The sequence below is a fragment of the Kogia breviceps genome, chromosome 5 (assembly GCF_026419965.1).
Source record: "Kogia breviceps isolate mKogBre1 chromosome 5, mKogBre1 haplotype 1, whole genome shotgun sequence".
In the NCBI taxonomy this organism is placed as follows: Eukaryota; Metazoa; Chordata; class Mammalia; order Artiodactyla; family Physeteridae; genus Kogia; species Kogia breviceps.
In genome coordinates, this window is record NC_081314.1 from 64,931,028 (window position 1) to 64,938,817 (window position 7,790).

The window sequence follows — 7,790 nt, forward strand, 5'->3', positions numbered from 1 at the left end:
CATTTATGGATGCGTTTTCATCCACGTTGTAGCATGTATCAGTTCTGATTGCTTTTTATAGATGAAAATACTCCATTGTATGGATATGCCACATTATATTTACCCATTAGTCAATTGATAAACATTTTGGGTTGTTTCCACTTTTGCCTGTTGTAAAGAACACTGCCATCGCCACCCGACCCCATTTAAAACTGTTCAAAGGCTCTCTTGGAGGAAGACGCCGTCTTCGCTGCAGCAGAGCCTCTGGCCACCCGCTCCTGCTCCTGACTCACCACGGTTGGCTCTCACCGAGGAACAAGTCGGTCAGGAAGCCGCGCCGCAGCTATGGCTTTTAAAGATACCGGAAAGCCCGAGGTGGCGATTCACCGGATTAGAATCACCCTCCCCAGCCGCAGCCTGAAGTCTTTGCAGAAGGTATGTGCTGACCTGATCAGAGGCGCGAAGGAAAAGAATCTCAAAGCGAAAGGACCGGTTCGGATGCCTACCAAGACTCAGAATAACTACAAGGAAAACTCCTTGTGGTGAAGGTTCTAAGACTTGGGATTGTTTCCAGACGAGGATCCACAGGTGACTCATTGACCTGCACAGTCCTTCTGAGATCGTCAAGCTGAGATCACTTCCATCAGTATTGAGCCAGGAGTCGAGGTTGAAGTCACCATTGCAGATGCTTAAATCAACATTTTAAATTAATTGATAATCAGTTATTAAACAAAAAAGAAGGTACTTCCCTGATGGGACAGTGGTTAAGAATCCGCCTGCCAATGCAGGGGACACGGGTTTGAGCCCTGGTCTGGGAAGATCCTACATGCCGCGGAGCAACTAAGCCCATGTACCACAACTACTGAGTCTGAGCTCTAGAGCCCGTGAGCCACAACTACTGAGCCCGCATGCCACAACTACTGAAGCCTGCATGCCTAGAGCCCGTGTTCCACAAGAAGAGAAGCCACCACAATGAGAAGTCTGCGCACCTCAATGAAAAATAGCCCCCGTTCACTGCAACTAGAGAAGGCCCGCCCAAAGCAATGAAGACCCAACGCAGCCAAAAATAAAATAAATAAAAATTAAAAAACAAAAAACCCCACAAAAACTTTTCAATGCCTTTCCCTTTTTCTATTTATTTATTTAGGCTGCTTTGGATCTTCGTTGCTGTGTGGGCTACTCGTCATTTGGGTGCGCAGGCTTCTCAATGCGGTGGCTTCTCTTGTTGCGGAGTATGAGCTCTAGGCGCACAGGCTTCAGTAGTTGTGGCACGTGGGCTTCAGTAGTTGTGGCTCGCGTGCTCTAGAGCGCATGCTCAGTAGTTATGGCGAACAGGCTTAGTTGCTCTGTGGCACGTGGGATCTTCTGGGACCAGGGATCGAACCCGTGTCCCCCGCATCGGCAGTGGGATTCTTAACCACTGTGCCGCCAGGGAAGTCCCCCATTATTTTTAAGATAGCGTTCAAAACACTATATATGGTTTTCAGTGCTCAGCAAGTTTTGGCCCCAGTGATTGCTCCAGCCTGATTTTGAACTCTTCCTATTGTTCTCTGTGCTCCATCCACACCACCATTCTCTCACTTCTTCAGAATTGCCACCTCCAGGTTTTTGTGTCCTTCCCTCTTCCTAGAGACCGCCACCTCTTTATCCACCCACTTCTTTCCTCCCCTGCTTAGTTAAATTCCAAATTCTTATCTGAATTCAAATATTTTCTCAGAGAAGAATTTTCTGAAATTGATTTCCTTACTTTTCCCACCCTACCCCTCCGCTGGGGTAGGTTCTCTGTTTTATTTTCTCAGCTTCTTATTCTTTTTTCTCAAAACATTTATCTCAATTTATAATTATGCATATATTTTTATGATCATTTAATTGATGTTTATTTCCTCTGGTAAATAGGTTTTTAAATTAGTTTTGCCCCTATTGCATGTCTAACAATAAACATAGTACCTTGCCATTAGTAGATAATAAATATATCCTGGCTGACAATATGAATAAGGAAAGAACACCAGATTTCTGGCTTGGATAACTGATTGATCATGAGGTCATTAATTAAGTTAAGGAATGCAAGATGAGAAATATTCCTGAATAGGGCCAGGAAAAGAGGAGAAGTTAAGTGCTAAGAAAGTTGCAGTTGAGGAAGTCCCAGTGAGGAAGGCCAGCAGGCAGTTGGTATGAATTTAGAACTGTGGAAAGAGATCTGGAATGGAAACAGATTCGGAAGTTATCAGCAAATAGCTTTTTGGTTAAGATCTTGGGAGTGGCTGAGCTTGCCCAGGAAGAACGTGTAGCATAAAAAGGAAAGAGGGCAGGAGACTAAACTGTAGAGACACACGTATTGAGAAACAGGCAAAAGAAGACTTAGAATAAAGTTTGAAATGAAATATCAAAGACATGGGAGAAGAACCCTGCCAAATGCTTCAGAGGAAAGCTCTGAGTTTGATCATTTGGGTAAGGTGATGATCATCAGATCTTTCCATTTTAAGGGATTTTTTTTTTAATTAAAAATAATATTTTTAACCTCTTTATTGGAGTATAATTGCTTTACATTGTTGTGTTAGTTGCTGCTGTATAACAAAGTGAATCAGCTATACGTATACATATATCCCCATATAAAAATATGGAAAGGTTCACGAATTTGCATGTCATCCTCGTGCAGGGACTATGCTATCTTCTCTGTATTGTTACAATTTTAGTATATGTGCTGCCGAAGCGAGTACTTAAGGGATTTTTGAGCATCCTGTTTCTCAACTTTTCACCTAATAGTTTTAGCATCCGTTTATGATCCTAGACTGAATCAATTATCTCAGTCTGGATTGCTGAATGGTGATTTTTAAAAAATTCCATCATTCCCCTGTTCCTGCCCTGCCCCCTGCCTTCTTCTTCTAAATTCCTGTGTTGCTCTCAGGGAAAGTTTCCCTGGGCACCTCCCTCTTCTACTAGCCCATTGCTGGGATATTTCACCCATGGGCTGTGAACAGCAAAAGACTCTCTCATGAGAAGGTTGTAAGGGAAAGGAGAATGTGCTGGGAGGGAGATTTGCTAAACCTTTGGAAAGTATATCCAAAGGGATGAAGACTATTCCTTTTGGTAAATATGACCTCTTCTAGTCTTACCCCTCACCTACAAAAAGAAAAAAAAAAAAAAAAATGCAGAGATGTGATTTGTGCCAGATCACACACTACATCCCTTTAGAGGCACTCTCTAAATACAATCCTACTTCTTCAGACAGTTTTCCAAGGCCTTTCAAGTCTAGGTAAGGTGCCTTTCATATGCACTCCTAGAGCACCTTGCCCTTCCCTCTTGAATCAGTCAGTGCACAGGATTGTAATGGCCACTTTACTCCCTTGAGGTCTCACCAAACCTCAGGTCAGTCTGGTTCCACAGTGTATCACTAATGTTTAATCCAGGGCCTCACTCATAACAGGGACTCAAAAAAAATGTGTTGGGTGAGTGAAGGATTGAAGGGACGACTGTATCTCGGGAAGCAGCATTCTGTGGCTGGTGAGTGAGGGAACCTGTGAGAGGTGGTCTGGAGAGGCTTCCCAAGGGAATTGGATTTTACCGGGAAGGCACAGGAGAGCCCTGGGGGTCTTTGAGCAGTAAATCAGGCTTCTACTGGATTTGTGATCCAGAAAGATCTCATTTAATGCTCTTAACAACTTGATGAGATAGTTATTCCTATCTCTATTTTACTGATAAGGAAATGGGCCTCAGAGAATTTAAGCAACTTGTTCAAGGACACCCTGCTAGGAAGTAAGTGGAATCAAGAAATGTGAAGTCCATCCTTTTTCTACCTCACCAGCCTGCCTCTCACCCATTGTAGGAGTGAGAATAGATTCAGTAGCAGACTAGGACCTAGACTAAATTGGTCAGGACTTCGCTAGGCTAAATAATACCCTGGGTCCCCAGTACTCACTTCTATCAATGAGTCAGAGATGAAACCAGACACATACATTTGCTTCACAGGATGTACTTGCTTGGGGGTTGGCTGCTTATTTAAATTTTTTTCAATATTTGCATCTTGCTGCACCCTCTCTGTCTGAGATCACAAGGTGTAAAGAAGGTTTACCTTGGCACGAGGGTAGAGGCAGAGGTCTGTGTGGAGCCATTGCTGGTTCAATAAATGGTTCTCAATAAATGTTGAAAATATATGTTACTCAATATAAATCAGTTGGATGTTAGTTCCATAAGAAAGGGAGATATTGTAGACAAAATTTGTTTTAAAAATATAATTAGTACTTAAAAACTTGGTGTAAATATGTGTGTCTTCACATGAAAAATACGTGTGTGCATCTGTATGTATTTTTTTTTTTTTAAAGAAAAAAGCATTGTTTAGACTTCCCTGACAGTCCTGTGGTTAAGACTCCAAACTTCCACTGAGAGGGTATGAGTTCAATCCCTGGTCGGGGAACTAAGATCCTGCATGCCTGTGGTGTAGCCAAAAAAAAAAAAGAAAAGAAAAAGGAAAAAAATCATTGCATAGAGGAATATGTTTTGAATAATCCCATATGGGAATTATTATAAATATCCATAAAAGTAAGTTTGGAAAGATAAATGCTAAACATAAAAATGACATTATTTCTAGATGTAATAATATAGTCAATATAACTTAACATTTTCCCAGCTTTTGTCTTCTGCTAAGGTTTTGTTTTAAAATGAACATTCACTAATTTTTCAATTAGGAAAAAATGGTATAAAAATAGATCAAACATCAACCAAAGCAAATCCTTTATTTATCTGGTTCCTGCTAGGTGCTGTGCATTGTGCTGGCAGAGAAGGGGGCCTACACCCAGCTCTGTAGGAAAGAGATGGACACAACAGGAAAAACTTAAAAAATAGTTCATATTCTAATTTATTTCTTGCCTGTGAGGTTCTAGCTATTGTGCTAGATAGAGCTCTATATAGTTCATTTTGTATATTTATACACGCTTGCAAAGTAGGTCTATTTATGCCTATTTTATGGGTAAAGAAAAAGGACACAAACAAATCATGTGTGGAACGCATGCCTATCATACTCCAAAAAGAGGCATTCAAGGCTGAGAGAAGGAGAAAAGTCTTCGTCCTGACAGTGGTTGCAGACTGGTGACTTGTGTGGTCAGCACAAGTTTAATGGCAAGACATGATTAACCAGCACTAAGTTTTCGTGGTTTTTTTTTTTAATTAAAATCTGAATGTCTTTACTTATGGTTATATAGTGGTTATAAGAGTATACTCTATAACTCAACTCTTCAGATTTAAATCCTAGGTTTGTGCCTCAATTTTTTAATATGTAAAATTGGAGGTAATAACTGTACATACCTCATACAGTTTTTATAAAGATGAAATAAGTTTATGCATGCAAAAGGTGTTTGCACAGTAACTGACATGTGGTGAGAGCTCAATGGTTAGCTCTTCTTCTATTCCTATTCTGGATATTTTGTATAAATGGAATCATACAATGTGTGGCTTTTTGTATCCAACTTCTTTCACTTAGCATAATGTTTTCAAGGTTCATCCTGTTGTAGCATGCATCAGTACTCCATTCCTTTTATGGCTGAATAATATTCCATATTATGGATTTACCACTTTTTGTCTACCTATTCATCAGTTGATGGACATTTGGATTATGTCAGTTATTATGACTAGAGATGCTATGAACATTTGTGTACAAGTTTTTGTTTTTATATGCTTTTGGACATATACTTTGGAGTGGAATTTCTGGGTCATCTCTCTTCTTCTCTCTCTTTCTTTCCTTCTTTTTAAAATTATGACCATCCTAGTGGGTGTGAAGTGGTATTTTATCGTGGTTGATTTGCATTTCTCTAATGACTAATGATGGTGAGTGTCTTTTAATACACCTGTTGGCCATTTGTATCTCTTCTTTGGAGAAATGTCTACTCAAGTCCTTTGCCCATTTTTAAATTAGATTGTTTGTCTTTTTGTTGTTGAGTTATATATAAATGTTCTGTATCTATTCTGAATACTGGACCCTTATCAGATAAATGATTTGCAAATAATTTCTCCAATTCTGTGGGTTCTTTTCCCTCTCTTGATAGTCTCCTTTGAGGGAAAAACATTTAAAATCCTTTTTTTTTTTGGCCATGTGACATGTGGGATCTTAGTTCCCCAGGGATCAAACCCACGCCTCGTGCATTGGAAGCACAGAGTCTTAACCACTGGACCACCAGGGAAGTCCTTTAAAATCTTGATTCCTATATTTTTTTAATGTGTCACTGAAGTTTTTTTTTTTTTCTTTTTTGCGGTACGCGGGCCTCTCACCGCCGTGGCCTCTCCCGTTGCGGAGCACAGGCTCCAGACGCACAGGCTCAACGGCCATGGCTCACGGGCCCAGCCGCTCCGCGGCATGTGGGATCTTCCCGGACCGGGGCACGAACCCGTGTCCCCTGCATCGGCAGGCGGACTCTCAACCACTGCACCACCAGGGAAGCCCTGATTTATACTTTTATAAAATAAAATAAAAATGAATTATTAGAAAAACGATATTAAAAAAAAACAAATTTTTTTTTGTTTTTAAATTTTTGAATTATTAGGTACCAAACTACCCTGTTGAATTATTATAAATGTTTCTAAAGGCTAACTCCCAGTTTCTATACTTACTGCTAACCCACAGGTCAATCAGATGGCAAACGAGCACTTGTTCCCAGGCAAAATTTGAGATCTCTGGTCCACACAGTTCTGAAGGAGCAGTGGAATCTGGGTTTACAACAGTGATGAGACTAAACAAAGTTGAGTTAGATCTGCTGGGCTACCACAGAGAAAGTTGCCACCTGTCCAGTTTACCAATTACTAATCTCTAGGAAAAGTGTTCTTTGCACTGCTCCCTCTAGTGCAAGGGAGGTCTTACTGTCACAACTGCATTGAAAGGGGCCCCCCTTAAAGGATGTTCTTCGTAAAGAAATCATTTCCAGTAAACCTGCCAGAACAGTTAGTGGCCATCCTGAATCTCCCTAGGTTGTTGGACACTTTCCATATGTGGGCTGGCAGTTTGGCAGGCTTCTCAGTTCACTACTCCTGCCTGCCAAGGGAAAGAAAGTTACGACTCCTTGCTTGCTCATTCTATCCCTCTGCAAGGAAGAAAAAACAAACAAAAAAAAGACCTCAAACACGGCTTGATGTACTAGCACTGGAGGGAAAGAGCTAATATTCACTTACACAATCCAGCTTACACTTGCACAATCTACTGAAGGAAACGGCAGAGTGACATTTGCACCTAATCCTTCCATGGGACTGTGACTAAGACTGCAAACAGCACAGGGAAAGCACAGAGTTGTTTGGAGCATGGGGGCAAATGAAAGTTATTTGATAGGTAAGGGGCACCTGCAATAAGAGGAACAGAGTTTTTTTTAAGGGACCTTTGCCTCTGTAATCCTCAAATAGAAACACAATAAGCAACCCAACCGGTGACAGAGTGGCAACAAGAGGAATAGGGTCCAGGGCTCTAAGGGAGATGGAGGGTGATGGGAGGAGGAAGAAGTTAGGGGGCAGAAAGTCGCAAGGGTTACAGGACCACATGGACCTAACAGAACAGGGTTGTGTTTATTTTACACAAGTGACTCTGAGGCTTCTCTGCTGGCACCGTCACATCGTATATGTGGTATTTCCTTGTTCCTTATTCAGATGAGAAAGTAGGAGGGCAGTGGCCTGTGTGCAACTGTTCTCGGCTCTTGAGGGGCAGGTGTGAGGCGAGAGCACAGCAAGCACACTGGCATCCTTATTCTGCTTTTGGCCGTTCTGAGTTGGAACTGTCACTGTCTCCTTTTTGCTGGTCTCTTGAATGCTGATGTGTTTGAATGATGGAATGATAGCATTCT

At 41.4% G+C, this 7,790-nt stretch overlaps 1 non-coding gene and 1 pseudogene across 1 annotated transcript; one reads left to right on the forward strand and one right to left on the reverse strand.

Annotated features, from left to right (window-relative positions):
- The first annotated feature begins 324 nt into the window (after nucleotides 1-324).
- Nucleotides 325-672, forward strand: LOC131757346 (small ribosomal subunit protein uS10-like; annotated as a pseudogene).
- Nucleotides 673-2,590: 1,918 nt separating this feature from the next.
- On the reverse strand, nucleotides 2,591-2,696 carry LOC131757919 (U6 spliceosomal RNA). The gene has a single exon (XR_009336066.1). It is a non-coding gene; the product is annotated as a U6 spliceosomal RNA (small nuclear RNA).
- Between the last annotated feature and the right edge of the window lie 5,094 nt (nucleotides 2,697-7,790).